Genomic DNA, 16,115 nt, shown 5'->3' on the forward strand with positions numbered 1-16,115 from the left:
GTCTGGTGTGAAAAGACCCTTTAAGGGCCCCCAAATGCAATCAACGTGAGTACCTCGTTTGTCTTTTCAGACGCTCTTTTGGCCTGCTATGAACAGGTGAAAAATAGGCATTTATGTACAGCCCCCTTTATTGTCAAGGTCATGTGCCACTTGCTACAGCTGAGAACCCCCTTTCCTCGTTTTGAAAACATCCCTTGGTTGAGAGAGATTAACTGGGCCAGGACTGAGCTGATGACAGTGCCAGCATTACTCGAACAAAAGCCATCGCTCTATCCCTTGTCCTAGGTAGAGTGACATCACTTCGCAGACCCCGTGTCTGGAACAGCTAGATAAAATGCAGCACAGGCAAGAGGATGGTGCTGGTGGTGTAGGAAAGGGAAAGCTTTGGAAGAGTTCACTGAATCCATAACCACGGACGGTATTTATGCTTCAGCCGTGGAGACGACACATAGTCTTGGTGTCCTGCTGCACTCCTTGGTGCTTCTAAAGAACCCAGTAGCAATTGTGGTAAATGCCTTTTTCATCCATGCAAGAGCTGTGCCTTTTCCTGTTGAATACCATCACAGTCAGCTGCACCACCTTCACCTTCAGGCTTATCTAAAGTGACGGCCTATGCCCCAGCAAGGAAGCAAAAGACCCCAGCTACGCACGATGATTTCGCCAGAAATTAGTGAGCCCAGATCTCACCGCTAGGGAAGCCGTCGCTCCTCGTGCTTGCTTTCCCACAATAACATGAGAATGACTTGGTAGCACACACTGACACCTGAATTCCTTTCTTTGTACATCCAGAGTGACTGAAGGGAAAGTGGAGTACACAGATTCTTCTGGCTGAATTTGTATACCTAATTCTGGAGATGCCCTAGCATCACAATGATAGGCTCAATGTGGACACCTCTGTATGCCTGCGAACTCTCTGTTTTGTGAAAATGTTCAAGAATGTGTGCTCAGTAGGGGTGGGAACAAGGGGTAATACAATAGCCAGGTTTTAGACAGCACTTTTCATCAGCAGACCGGTAGGGGGAACCCTCTTTACCAGCTAGAGACAGTTTTGCTTTTTTCATCCCTGTAATGCTGGCTGTTGGGTTCTCCTCCTGAAGGGCAGCTCTCAAGTGCTCTAGCTTCAAGAGTAAGTCCACTGTAGTAAGTCCACTCTCCCTGATGAGACACGTCTGTGGCTGTTACTGAACTAGCACTTTCCAAAGCTAGGCTGCAGAAGCCTAGTGGACAGAATGTTGGGCTGGAAGACCAGAAACCTGGGTTCTAATCTGGTTTCTGCCGCTGGGTGACTTGGGCTGGTCATAGCCCTTCTTCATGCCTCAGTTTCCCCAACTGTAAGATGATGATACTGACCTACTTTGTAAAGTACTTGATTTACTGCTGGCAAGAGTGAGGTGGTATTACTTACCAGAGTAGATTCCAATGTATTCATATCCACCCTCCTCTCCTTAGAATTTGAAATATTCTTTATCTTTTGTGTGTACTCCTTTTGTCATACTTGATTTTGGAAAGTACATACCCATAGACTTTGCAGGGAGGAGCCCAACTCACTTGACTGAGGGGTTTGTAACAGCTGCTGATGTGAGCATCAATAGCTTTTCAGTACTAGGTGTTCTTGCCTGATCACAAACCGACCACGGAGCTTAGAGCCAGAATCTCCTGTGATGTTATATATATAAAAAATCAGGAAGAAGGGAAGCAATTTCCCTTTCTAAACAAACTGTTTTTAGAAAAACTATAATACATACACTTGAAAGCCTGTCTGCTCATGGTAATTAAGACAATCTGGCTTATTGGTGGAGAGAGATAAGGAACTGAAATGATAAAGTTTTAACTCTGAAAGTTCTGTCATACATACACTAGATGCAATGGTGTACAGGGATAGGAAAGTTTCATTGATGCTTATTTGGGATGACCTGCATCATCACTCATGAAATGGCAGTCCTACATTTATCCCCAGGAACCTTTTCTCCACAAATCCTACATAAGACATGAATGGTGGTCAGGTTCAGCCAGGGGGGTGATGTGCCACACTTTCAGTTAGAGACATTGGTTTCTGCAAGAATCACTTTTTCCCTCCTGGCAGCAAGGAAAATTTTGCCAGTGAGAAATTAAGACGTGTGAGGTCTTGCCTACTTGGGAAAGCTTTACTGACTTCATTGCTATAGCTATCTTGATATTACACCTCATCTGGGCACACACCTCTAGCAGGGAGAGTGGCTTTTTCTGGCTTTGCTTAAACCCCATCCCGAGTGATTGAAGAGCCACCAAAAAAGCCATTCATCCACCAGTATAAGAGCATTCACACAGAAGGGTCTACTGGTACATCAGTATAAATCTCACAATACGTTACACCCAAAACCATCTTTCATGTGTAGTCAAGGCCTGAGTCTGGAGCTGGATTGAAATAATAGTTCTGAGAGAGTAGCAGTGCAAACTCACCCTGCCCCATTTCCCCTAATGGAGTGTTAACGCTGAAATCTATCTTAAAGAGATCAATGTGCAAACAAAATACAGGACTATGTAGCACTTTAAAGACTAACAAGATGGTTTATTAGGTGATGAGCTTTCGTGGGCCAGACCCACTTCCTCAGATCAAATAGTGGAAGAAAATAGTCACAACCATATATACCAAAGGATACAATTAAAAAAAAGTGAACACATATGAAAAGGACAAATCACATTTCAGAACAGAAGGGGGATGCGGGGGGGGGGGGGGGGAAGGAAGGTGAATGTGAGTTAATGATATTAGAGGTGGGGAAGGGTAGATGTCTGTGAGTTAATAGTGTTAGAGGTGATAATTGGGGAAGCTATCTTTGTAATGGGTAAGATAGCTGGAGTCTTTGTTCAGGCCTCCGCGGAGAGTGTCGAATTTTAGCATGAATGCCAGTTCAGTTGAAGCAAAATGCAGGACAATGTAGCACTTTAAAGACTAACAAGATGGTTTATTAGATGATGAGCTTTCGTGGGCCAGACCCACTTCCTCAGATCAAATAGTGGTTTCAAGTGCAGATTTGAATGTCTTCTGAAGTAGGATGCAGGTGAGTAGGTCATTGAGACAGTGTCCTTTCTGGTTGAAATGGCAAACAACTGTTTTTTCTTTGTGATCCTGTCTAATGTATATATGGCACCCTTTGGTATATATGGCTGTGACTATTTTCTTCCACTATTTGATCTGAGGAAGTGGGTCTGGCCCACGAAAGCTCATCATCTAATAAACCATCTTGTTAGTCTTTAAAGTGCTACATAGTCCTGTATTTTGTTTTAGCTACACCAGACTAACACGGCTACATTTCTATCACAGATCAATGTGTAGTTTGAGTAGTGTGTGTACCACAAATTTTCTCTGGCTTGCCAAGTATTTCTATGTAATGGCTCTCCGCAAAAATCTTCTATCCCAGTTACAAAAGGGTTTTCTTAGCTCGTGAGTATTCAGAGACGTATCATTTTATATTGAAACATTTATTGGCCCCATACATTTCCCCATCCCTTTAAGAAAGAGACCCAGAGAGCTCAATCTAAATAAAGACAGACAAACAACACAAGCCAACTATCCAGGGCAGGGAGTGTGTGTGTGTGGAGGGGGGGTTAATTCATGAGGAGGAGAGGGATAGTTTGGAAAAGGTGGAATGTAAAAAGGGGTTGGGCACTTGCCAGATGAACACAGGGAGAGTACTGCAGGCGTGCACAGCAAAGAGAAGGAAGAGTTGAAAGGAGCACAAAAGCTTGGAAGCACTTAGGGAGTGGGAGAAGCAGTAGAGGAAATGAGAGCTGAGGGTGGGCTGTAGGTGTTGATGCGGAGACCCAATATGATGGAAAAGCCCCAGGAAGCTAACTGATTCAGTGTGATGGGGTGGGTGCCGGACGGAGGGAGGAGGAAGATTTCAGCTGTGGCTGTTCTGGCAGGCTGGACTTGATGGGGGTTAATCAGGATAACGTTCTGGTGACATTGTAACGATAGAACCCTTCTTGTCCAGAGGAAATCAGGCCTCTTGGATTGTGTCTTCATTTAGGCCATGGACTTCGAGGGTGATCTTGCACAAGTCACCTAAGAGCTGTGTGTGAGTCTTGGTTGTTAAAGGGTGATTGGGATACTGACCTATATTGTTTTATCTACACCACAAAGGCTTTTGGCACTTACTAATGTGGATTAAACCAGTATAGCTGTACCACTAGCACTACAGAACTTGAAATCCATGTCTGCACTCTAGATTTAATGGACTTAAGCTATGCCCTAACTGTATGACAAGCTGTCACTCAGGCAGTACAAGATTCACTGGATTTGGGGACTCCTGAAGCTGTGTCTCCACTAACAATTTTGTTGACAAAAATCAGCTTTTACTGACAAAACAGTGGAGTGTAAACGTGCCCCTGCTGCTGTAACTCCCCTGTCTGCTGACACAATAAAGAGTGACGCAAAGATAAAGGACAAACATGAACATAACCTTGCATGTAGAATAGTGATAGAGATGTAGCCGTGTTAGTCTGGGGTAGCTGAAGCAAAATGCAGGACAATGTAGCACTTTAAAGACTAACAAGATGGTTTATTAGGTGATGAGCTTTCGTGGGCCAGACCTCTGAACTGCCATTCATACTGAAATTCGACACTTTATGCCTAAGTTTTAAACAAAGACATTAATGATCTTACCCATTACAAAGATAGCTTCCCCAGTTATCACCTCTAATATCATTAGCTCACAGACATTTACCTCTCCCCCCCCCCCGCCCCATCCCCATTCTGTTCTGAAATGTGATTTGTCCTTTTCATATATGTTCATTTTTTAATTGTATCCTTTGGTATATATGGCTGTGACTATTTTCTTCCACTATTTGATCTGAGGAAGTGGGTCTGGCCCACGAAAGCTCATCACCTAATAAACCATCTTGTTAGTCTTTGAAGTGCTACATAGTCCTGGTTTTAGTAGGGGCCCCATTTGTTAACACAGAATAATAGAACTGGAAGGGACGTTCAGAGATTATCAAGTCCAGTCCCCTGCCTTCACGGCAGGACCAAGCACCATCTAGATCATCCCTGACAGGCGTCTGTCCAACCTGCTCTTCAATATCTCCAGTGATGGAGACTCCACAACCCCCCTGGGCAATTTACTCCAGTGTGTAACCACCCTGACAGGTAGGAAGTTTTTCCTAATGTCCCACCTAAACCTCCCTTTTCCTATTTAAACTTCTGAACCTACCAGATTTTCACTGGCATTCACTGTCAGACATCCAATCGCCAACAAGCTCCTTGGTGAAAACTGACACAAAGGAGATGTAAGCACCTCTGGCATTTCCACATTTTCTTGTTATTGTTTTTCCTTCTTTACTGAGCAATGGGCCTGTCTTGTCCTTGGTCATCTTCTTGCTGCTAATATTTTTGTACTATGATTTTCTTGTTACCCCCTGGCTGTGTCTACACTGGGCCACTTATTCCGGAAAATCAGCCGCTTTTCCGAATAAGCTGCGAGCTGTCTACACTGGCCCTTGAATTTCCAGAAAAGCAACGATGCTCTACTGTACAAAATTAGCTGCTATTCCGGAAAAACTACTCTGCTTCCGCTTGGGCATAAGTCCTTATTCCGGAACACTGTTCCGGAAAAGGGCCAGTGTAGACAGCCAGTAGTCTTTTCTGGAAAAAAGCCCCGATCGCGAAAATGGCGCTCGGGGCTCTTTTCCGGAAAAGCGCGTCTACATTGGCCACAGACGCTTTTCCGGAAAAGGGCTTTTCCGGAAAAGCAGCCTGCCAATGTAGACGCTCCTTTTCCGGAAAAACTGAAAACGGAATAGTATTCTGTTTTAAGCAGTTCCGGAAATTCATGCCAGTGTAGACACAGCCCCTATGTCTCTAGCTAGATTGAGCTCGTTTTGTGCCTTCACATTTCTAATTTTGCTCCTTGTACTTTGACCTAGCTTCCACTTTTGATAGGACTCCTCTCTGATTTTTAAATTATTCAAGATGTCCTGGTTAAGCCAGGGTGGTCTCTTGCTGGACTTCCTATTGGTGTGCTGTTGTACCCTTATTAATGTTGCTTTGAAAAAGCAGAGAAGCCAGTTTGAGGGACACAGAAAGAAAAGCAAGGAGTACTTGCTCCTGTGGACTGCCAAAATGAATCAGGCTCCAGACCAGAGCTCTTCTTAGCACCCTCCTCTCCCTGTTGAGTTTCCTGTATTGATCCCTGCCACTCAAGTATCTTCCTTGGCCACTGATTTGGTTTCTCAGGAGTTTTCTACTATAAGGTACATCAGCAGACACTCTTGCTCTGGAATAAGAATAGCTTTTTTTTTTCATTTTAGCTTAAACAGCTTCCCAAGGGGGACACCCTGGAAGGCCGCGTTCTTATTGCAGAGTAGGTGTCACTGCACAGGTCTCCACCTGTCGAGCAGCCGGTACTCACACCTTGCCTCAGAGCGGTGTAACTTCCCTGGTCCGCCAGTTTCAGTTCCTGTGACTGGACGGGAGAGCAGTGATTGGAGGGAAACACTAATTCGCAGCTGTGGTTGTTGTCACCGGCCCATGTGTAATCCCGGCCCCGGCTGCCGTGACTTGTGAGTTACAAAACTTACTTTTGTGGTCAGGCTCCGATGCCAAAGGGTGGCAGGAAACCACAGCGCAGCCTGTGCCCAGGTCGGGCTGGAACTGCAGGCGCGCCCCTCCCGAAGCGCCCCGCACCCAGCGCGGCCCGGAGCGCTCTGCGGGGGCTGGGCCGCGGGGATTAAGGCGCCCAGGAGCGCCGGGGGCGGGGTGTGGGGCGGGACGAGGGGGGCCCGAGGGGGGGCGAGCCGGTGGGGGGGGGGCCGCTGGGAGGCCCCGGGGGGGGGCGAGCCGGGGGGGAGCGCCGGGAGGCGGGGGTGTGGGGCGGGGAGCGGGGACGAGGGGGGCGCCGGGGGGGGCGAGCCGGGGGGGGGAGCGGGGCGCTGGGGGCCCGGGGGGGGGCCGGTGCCGAGGCGGCGGGGCGGGGCGCTGGGGGGGGGGCCCGGGGGGACCCGGTGCCGAGGCGGCGTGGCGGGGCGCTGGGGGGGGGCCGGGGGGGGCCGGTGCCGAGGCGGCGGGGCGCTGGGGGGGGCCCGGGGGGGCCGGTGCCGAGGCGGCGGGGCGGGGCGCTGGGGGGGGGCCGGGGGGACCCGGTGCCGAGGCGGCGGGGCGGGGCGCTGGGGGGGGCCGGTGCCGAGGCGGGGGGGCGGGGCGCTGGGGGGGGGCCGGGGGGGGGCCGGTGCCGAGGCGGCGGGGCGCTGGGGGGGGGGCCCGGGGAGGGGCCGGTGCCGAGGCGGCGGGGCGGGGCGCTGGGGGGGGCCCGGGGGGCCGGTGCCGAGGCGGCGGGGGCGGGGCGCTGGGGGGGGCCGGTGCCGAGGCGGCGGGGCGCTGGGGGGGGACCCGGGGGGGGCCGGTGCCGAGGCGGCGGGGCGGGGCGCTGGGGGGGGCCCGGGGGGGCCGGTGCCGAGGCGGCGGGGCGCTGGGGGGGGGCCCGGGGGGGGGGCCGGTGCCGAGGCGGCGGGGCGGGGCGCTGGGGGGGGCCCGGGGGGGCCGGTGCCGAGGCGGCGGGGCGGGGCGCTGGGGGGGGCCGGGGGGGGCCGGTGCCGAGGCGGCGGGGCGCTGGGGGGGGGGCCCGGGGGGACCCGGTGCCGAGGCGGCGGGGCGGGGGCGCTGGGGGGGGGCCCGGGGGGGGGCCGGTGCCGAGGCGGCGGGGCGCTGGGGGGGGCCCGGGGGGGGGGGCCGGTGCCGAGGCGGCGGGGCGGGGCGCTGGGGGGGGGCCCCGGGGGGGCCGGTGCCGAGGCGGCGGGGCGCTGGGGGGGGGCCCGGGGGGGGGGCCGGTGCCGAGGCGGCGGGGCGGGGCGCTGGGGGGGGCCCGGGGGGGCCGGTGCCGAGGCGGCGGGGCGCTGGGGGGGGGCCCCGGGGGGGGGGGGCCGGTGCCGAGGCGGCGGGGCGGGGCGCTGGGGGGGGCCCGGGGGGGCCGGTGCGAGGCGGCGGGGCGGGGGCGCTGGGGGGGGCCGGGGGGGGCCGGTGCCGAGGCGGCGGGGCGCTGGGGGGGGGCCCGGGGGGGCCGGTGCCGAGGCGGCGGGGCGCTGGGGGGGGCCCGGGGGGGGGGGGCCGGTGCCGAGGCGGCGGGGCGGGGCGCTGGGGGGGTTCGGCGGGGCGGGGCGGGCCCGGGCCGGCGGCCCCCTCCCCCCGGCGGAAGATGGCGGCGGCGCGGCGGCTCCCCCAGCGGCCGGAGCGGGGAGCGAGCGGGGGAGCCCGGCCCGGCCCGAGGGGAGGCAGCGGGGCGCCCGCCGGAGCAGCCCGGGGCCGCGGGCCGAGGTGAGGCGGCCGGGACCGCGGGGGGGAGACGGTCCGGACCCCGCCCGGCCCCCAGCACTGCCCCCCCCATTGCCCGCCCGGCCCCCAGCACTGCCCCCCCCCCGCCCGGCCCCCATTGCCCGCCCTGCCCCCCCGCACTGCTCCCCCCCGCCCGGCCCGGCCCCCATTGCCCGCCCTGCCCCCCCCATTGCCCGCCCGGCCCCCAGCACTGCCCCCCCCCCCGCACGGCCCGGCCTCCATTGCCCCCCCCGCCCGGCCCGGCCTCCATTGCCCCCCCCGCACTACCCCCCCCGCCGCACGGCCCGGCCCCCAGCACTGCCCCCCCCCCCGCCCGGCCCGGCCCCCATTGCCCGCCCTGCCCCCCCGCACTGCCCCCCCCCGCCGCACGGCCCGGCCCCCCCCGCCCGGCCCGGCCTCCATTGCCCGCCCTGCCCCCCCGCACGGCCCGGCCTCCATTGCCCGCCCTGCCCCCCCGCACGGCCCGGCCTCGCCTCCATTGCCCGCCCTGCCCCCCCCGCACTGCCCCCCCCCCCCCGCCGCACGGCCCGGCCTCCATTGCCCGCCCTGCCCCCCCCGCCGCACGGCCCGGCCTCCATTGCCCGCCCTGCCCCCCCGCACTGCCCCCCCGCCGCACAGCCCGGCCCCCATTGCCCGCCCTGCCCCCCCGCACTGCCCCCCCGCCGCACGGCCCGGCCCCCATTGCCCGCCCTGCCCCTCCTGTCCCCGTTGCCCTGCGGGGCCCCCCAGCACCGCCCCGCTGAGCAACCCTCCCCCCAGCATTTCCCCTTCCGCTGTACGGCCCGGCCCCCATTGCCCCGCTGGCCCCCCCCAGCACTGCCCTGCCCCGCCGCCCCCCCCAGTATTGCCCCCCCCTGCAGTACGGCCCAGTGCCCCGGCCCCCCTCCCCCCAGCATTGCTGTGCCGGCCCCCCCCACATTTCCCCCCCCTGCCGGACACCCCCCCCCCCAGCATTGCCCCGCCCCAGCCAGGCAATCCCCCCCCAGCATTGCCCTGCCCCAGTCGGGCAACCCACCTCCCCAGCATTGCCCTGCCTCAGGTGGGCTAACTCCCCCTCCTGTGCCTCAGCCGGACAACCCCCTTCCCCGGCCGGGCACCCCAGCATTGCCCCGCCTCAGGTGGGCTAACTCCCCCTCCTGTGCCTCAGCCGGGCAACCCCCTTTCCTGGCCGGGCACCCCAGCATTGCCCCGCCTCAGGTGGGCTAACTCCCCCTCCTGTGCCTCAGCCGGGCAACCCCCTTCCCCGGCCGGGCACCCCAGCATTGCCCCGCCTCAGGTGGGCTAACTCCCCCTCCTGTGCCTCAGCCGGGCAACCCCCTTCCCCGGCCGGGCACCCCAGCATTGCCCCGCCTCAGGTGGGCTAACTCCCCCTCCTGTGCCTCAGCCGGGCAACCCCCTTCCCCGGCCGGGCACCCCAGCATTGCCCCGCCTCAGGTGGGCTAACTCCCCCTCCTGTGCCTCAGCCGGGCAACCCCCTTCCCCGGCCGGGCACCCCAGCATTGCCCCGCCTCAGGTGGGCTAACTCCCCCTCCTGTGCCTCAGCCGGACAACCCCCTTCCCGGCCGGGCACCCCAGCATTGCCCTGCCTCAGGTGGGCTAACTCCCCCTCCTGTGCTCCAGCCTCTCCTCCTAAGTCATGTACCTCAGCCTCCTGATCATTTTCCTTGTCCTCTATTAGACTCTCTCCAATTTGTTCACATCACTGAGGATGCAGCTACATCTGGTGCTTCAGCAGCATAGCTGCAGCGACTATACCACAGGGCTGTGTCTAGACTGGCAGGATTTTCCAGAAATGCTTTTAACGGAAAAGTTTTCCATTAAAAGCATTTGCAGAAAAGCGCGTCTAGATTGGCACGGACGCTTTTCCACAAAAGCACTTTTTGCGGAAAAGTGTCCGTGGCCAATCTAGACGCGCTTTTGCGCAAAACAAATCTCAGCTGTCTACACTGGCCCTTTTGCGCAAAACAAATCTCAGCTGTCTACACTGGCCCTTTTGCGCAAAACAAATCTCAGCTGTCTACACTGGCCCTTTTGCACAAAACAAATCTCAGCTGTCTACACTGGCCCTTTTGCACAAAACAAATCTCAGCTGTCTACACTGGCCCTTTTGCACAAAACAAATCTCAGCTGTCTACACTGGCCCTTTTGCACAAAACAAATCTCAGCTGTCTACACTGGCCCTTTTGCGCAAAACAAATCTCAGCTGTCTACACTGGCCCTTTTGCGCAAAACAAATCTCAGCTGTCTACACTGGCCCTTTTGCGCAAAACAAATCTCAGCTGTCTACACTGGCCCTTTTGCGCAAAAGGGACTTTTGCCCGAACGGGAGCAGCATAGTATTTCTGCAAAAAGCACGGATTTCTTACAGTAGGAAGTCAGTGTTCTTGCGGAAATTCAAGCAGCCAGTGCAGACAGCTGGCAAGTTTTTCCGGAAAAGCGGCTGATTTTCCAGAAAAACGGGCCAGTCTAGACACAGCCCAGAAGTACCCTCAGATGCCTATCTCTGTGCTTTTGAGCTACTGTCACAGGCTGACAAGGTTGTCCATGTGGCTAATAATGGGGGAGTGTAGTGGGATGTGTTCCTGTGTGCCCAAACACCATTCTCCTTTCCAGGTTAGCTACTGAGTGTGGCTTCCTTCCTAGATGAAGTTGGGGTAACTTGGCAGTACTGTGCCTTCTTTGGTTTTGATGAAGCAGCAGAGGAGATTAGGGCGCACCCATTTTGGAGGAAAAGACTATAGAGAGGAAATCCAGAAGCATAGATGTAGAGCATTCTGGAGTCTGTACGTTCCCCTGGACTTCCTTCAGCTACTGAATGGAAAACCTCTGAATAATTTTGAAGTACCCTCTGTCTAAGGATTTTAAAGCTCTCAGCGCTCTCGATTCAGTTTTGTTTTCTTTCTTCTGATGGAAAAATTCTGGCATAGAGAGATTACGTGATTTCCCTAAGGTTAGAGAGTTTGTCCTACCCGCTTCTGAACTCTTTCTGCGCTATCGCATTCTCCATCAGAGCTCTCGTTTCACTTGGATACCAGATTCTTGTTCACTTATTTCTTTAAGCTGTTGAGTGCTGCTTGTCACATTCCACCCCAATGGTAGCTGCATCTCCATAGCCTTATCTACATTACACACTTTTATTGTCTTTGAACATGGCCCTCGGTAGTAGATGGCATAATGCTGACCGTGAGTAGAGCAGAAGTCAGCATAAACTAGGACACATCATGTTCAGCATCATGTCAGACAAGGGGGATGAAGGCCCATGTTATGAGAGCAAACATGCGTTCGGCTGGTCTGTGTCGACCTCAGTTGTGTTCTGCAATGTGTCATCTAAATCCGTTGTTTCACGATTGTGACGAAACACGATAACATGAAGTGGCAAAGCAGGGACAGTGGCATGGGAAGTCATTCCAATATTTGTACGTCTGTTTGGGTAGGTAGAGCACCTTGGGATTCTGCAACTAAAAGTGCTGCATACATTCAGGATGATGACTTCATTGATTCTCTTGTATGTTTGCCAGCTTTTTCATCCCTTCGCAAATTATCCAGTCTCTCGTAAGCCGCTCTTCCCACTCTTTGGTCTCCCAATCTGCCGCCTTCTTTTCATATAGGCCTCCACATTCACTCTTCTGCTCCTTCCAGCCCTGCTTGTTTAATTTCCAGCCATGGCTGCCCTCCATCTATCAGTCAGTGCAGCTGTGTCTCCATTTCAGTGGTTCTGTTTCTGCAGGCTGCAGACGTGTTTCTTAAAACAATTTTGTTTCTGTGTGTGAGATTTCAAAATAGCAGTATCAGAAATTTGGAAGAGAAGTGAATATAAACTTCAGTGTCAACAGCAAATCTGTGTTGATTTGTTGGGTTGGGTTTTTTTCTGTTACATAAGTGAAAAGTTAAGGTGCTTCAAGGCAGGTATCAGAGGGTCTTGTACTCAGCGCTTCCCATTTTGCTAAGGACTTCTCTACACAGGGAACGAATGCCGGAATAATTAGTCCTGATTAACTCCGTGTATGGATCCTTTTATTCTTGAACAAGGCACTTGTCATCAATTTGGATTAAATTAAATTGGAATAAGGAAGGAACAAGAGTGTCCGCACCAGGAGTTTATGCAGAATAACTAACCTATTGTAAATCCATAGCCTGCTTTATTCTGGATTAATGTTCATATGTAGACCAGTCCTAACACTGTCATGGGTGAGTGGGGAGAAGAATCTACTGTTGGTTGCAAAAAGGGGTTCTCAACATACAAAAGTTTGAGAGTCACTACTTTTCAGTATCGATAGTAATTAGAAACCTATAGAACAGAAAATTGGGAAGAGTGTGCAGGTGTGAGCGTATGTGCTAGAATACTTTCATGTTTTCCAGTAATGTCTAGCCACTGCAGGGATTCTATCAACAGTATAAACGCTTGTGAAGGCATATTTTACTAGTGTCATGTAGCCTTTATACCCTGTTTTTTACCTGTTAGACTTTACGCCTCTGGGTTGGATGACAAAGGGGTAAAGATGCCTAGGCTATTCTAAGCTAGCTGAAAATGGTAAAGAACAATACAAATGTCAACAAGGCACGTGTGCTTTCTGGACCCAAGCACATCTCTAAGACAGTGTTTTAGAGGTTTGGATGCCTGTCTCCATCTCTCGGGGGTGTATCTGGAAGATGCAGAGATGCAGTGAAGAGCTGTACAGATAAAATAGTCTGTTCCATTGTAATTGGCAGAGTTGTTTACACGGCACCTCTCACTCATTTTCCCTTTTTAAAGGAATGCATCTCCATCCATGATAATACCGCAAGTCGACATTCCCCAGCACTTGTAGCAAATCTCTTTTAATTGGCCTCTTTTGACACCTATAGGGGTGTACTTTATTTTGTTCTCCTCCGAATGCCCCGCCCCAGGTTGGAAGTAATTTATTGCAGGGTATGTTACAGAGAGAGGAACAGCCTCTGGCTGTCAGCAACCTTTTCTGGTATGTCAGATTTCCAGCTTAGCAGGCAGCTGCAGCAGAGTCTGCGGGTGTGTGAGACGGTGCTGCAGCCGCACAAGCAATTTGTGGTGCTGCTCAGGCTTGATGCATCCATTCTGGCCAGGGTTCTCGAGCACCTGGAGATGATTGGATAATGGTCCAGGCGATTCTCTCCCCTAGTTTGCCTGGTGACTTTGCTGATGTCAGTGGTATTTGAGTTCCATTTCTCCCTTTCTAGCTGGTTTTCAAGGCTCCCTACTTGAATGTAAATTTTTCTAGCTTGCTCTTTTGTTTGAAGTTTGACTCTGAAGAGAGCATAGAGCTAGCGGATACATAACGTCGATGCATATTGTTAATAGCCTGTCTAGCCCCCAAATCTATTTAAAACTTGAGGTGAGTCCATTATTTCTGAAAATTGGGGAGGCAGTCTTTGATCAAAGTCAGACATAATAATGCAGGTGGGTGCAGTGACAAATTTGTACCGCTGCTTTTCAGCCTTGATGTGTAAGAACATCTCCCACAGTTCCTGACCTCTGGGGCTATGTCTACACTGATGGCTTCTTGCACAAGAACATCTTGTGCAAGGGTTCTTGTGCAAGAAGTCTTGCGCAAGAAAACGTCCACACTGCGCAAAAGCGAGCTGTGCTTTTGTGCAAGAGCTCCCATGGAAGTGAGGACGCTCTCTTGTGCAAGAAAGCTCTGATGGCCATTTTAGCCATAGGGCTTTCTTGCGCAGGAAATCCCTGCCGAGCGTCCACACTGCCCTCTTGCACAAGAGCACCTGTGCAAGAGGGCTTACACCTAATAAAAAAGAGTGTAACTCTTGTGCAAGGAGCCCTCTCTTACCACACCGTACTGTAAATTTCCTTGCGCAAGAGCGGGCGGGCAGTGTGGACGCTCTGAAGATTCTTGCGCAAGAACGGCCATACTTGCGCAAGAAGCCGCAAGTGTAGACATAGCCTGGGTGTCCTGTCTTCACACCAGTATTTGCAGAGCTTAGCTTTTTGATGGTTCCTGCCCTGGGACCCTGCCATGGTTTCAGTATGGACCAATATCTAGAAGGGAAAAGGTAGAGATCAAACTCATTCCATATGCGAGCTACTGAGGAACACAGCTGAGGTCTGCAAGGACCTCTCTTGTATCTAGCAGATCCTCCTGCACCTCACTTTGACTTAATTGATTGTCAGTTAACTTGAGGCAGTTCCCATGTTTGCAAAGGCTAGTCTAGGCCTTCCTGAGCATTTGTTCCGTGTTCTCAATATTTGTGGTTTACCCAGGGGAAACCTCCCAAGATCTGCTATGTATGTATGTACGGTCAGCGAAATAGGACTTGTTTTCTTGGTTGTTTTTAAAGCCATCACACAAGCTCTCCAAACAAGATGAGATGTGGTTGCACTGTTTCTGCATGGACCCGATCTGCTTTTGTGTGGCCTGAATGGAATGAATAGCCCAAAATAAAGAAGACCGAGCAGCTGCATCCAGAACTTGCAAACACACTAATAACCCTGGGAAGATCCTTAGGAATAGCTGTCTCCACAGAGTGTTTGTAGCTGTATATAACTAAAGATGTTACTCCTGCTGGGAGTGTAGCACACTTCATAGTGACGGTGTTTCTAACTGCTTTCAGGGTGAAATGTTAATTGTCTTAACTCAGCCTAAATACTGCAAACTGCTTTCCCATGGGGTGAATTTAATTCTCATTAAATAGAAATACCGGAGTGAAACATTGAAACTAACGTTAATTAGATGCAAACTTTCATATTCCCCTGGAAAATCTTAGATGACAGTGATGAGAGACCCCTAGGATATCACCTGTTCATCTGGTAGCACTTAGTGCAGGGTTACTTTCTACAATATATTATTACGTGTTCTAACCCTCATTAATACAGAGTTGCTGGGTGGTGCCTCATGCGCTTCTAGAAGGCAAATCAAGCAACAGTTCTCAAACTATGTGTTGGGGCTAGGGATGTGAACGGTTAACTGGTTAGGTGAGGCTTACTGGTTAAGGTTAACTGGTGGGGTCCTCTCACTCGCCCCCTTTAATCTGTTAATTGGTTAAACAGTTTGTTTAACCAGTTAGCCTATTAACTGGGATTTTACATCCCTAGTGGGGACCTCAAAGTGGGTTGGACTCGTGACTCCACTTTAATGGGGTCACTAGGGCTGACTTAGAGTTGCTGGGTCCCAGGACTGAAACCCAAGCTCCACTGTGCAAGGTCACAGCCTGAGGACTTCATCCCTGGGTGTCAGGGCTTCAGTCAGTGGCCCCCACCCAAGAAAAGGTTCCCCACATCTGCTGGTAAGCACAGTGAGCTGTCATGGGATAAGAGGGAAGGCCCTCTCGTGGGCTGGTAGCTGGTAGAAAGGAAAGAAGTAAAGGGTAGAAATGGGCAGTTTTCAGAATGGAGAGAGGTGCCCCCAGGGTCTATATTGCAAGCAGCCCCATTCAGTGTACAGGCAGTCCCCGGGTTACGTACAAGATAGGGACTGTAGGTTTGTTCTTAAGTTGAATCTGTATGTAAGTCGGAACTGGCGTCCAGATTCAGCCGCTGCTGAAACTGACCTCCAGTTCTGACTTACATACAGATTCAACTTAAGAACCCCAAGCGTCCCCAAGTCAGCTGCTGCTGAAACTGATCAGCAGCTGATTCCAGGAAGCCTGGGGCAGAGCAACTCTGCCTCAGGCTTCCTGTAGTCAGCGCTGGTCAGTTTCAGCAGAAGCTGACTTGGGGACGCCTGGGGCAGAGCAGCTGGGGTGCTGCTGGGTTGCTCCAGTAGCGCCGCTCCTCAGCACTACTGGAGCAACCCAGCAGCACCCCATCTGCTCTGTCCCAGGTGTCCTGATTCAGCCGCTG

General features: G+C 53.5%; 1 protein-coding gene across 7 annotated transcripts in view; it reads left to right on the forward strand.

Annotated features, from left to right (window-relative positions):
• The first annotated feature begins 6,406 nt into the window (after positions 1-6,406).
• Positions 6,407-16,115, forward strand: part of NDST2 (N-deacetylase and N-sulfotransferase 2) — a 109,592-nt gene continuing 99,883 nt past the window's right edge. For 5 of the 7 annotated variants that reach the window (XR_012905515.1, XR_012905516.1, XM_075934626.1 and 2 more), the window contains exon 1: positions 8,157-8,287. The gene's annotated coding sequence lies outside the window, so the exon portion shown is untranslated. Of the gene's footprint in view, positions 6,541-8,156; positions 8,288-16,115 lie in introns of those variants that run through there. The other 2 variants (XM_075934625.1, XM_075934630.1) reach the window with 1 other exon arrangement.

The sequence above is a fragment of the Pelodiscus sinensis genome, chromosome 8 (assembly GCF_049634645.1).
Source record: "Pelodiscus sinensis isolate JC-2024 chromosome 8, ASM4963464v1, whole genome shotgun sequence".
Classification (NCBI taxonomy): Eukaryota; Metazoa; Chordata; order Testudines; family Trionychidae; genus Pelodiscus; species Pelodiscus sinensis.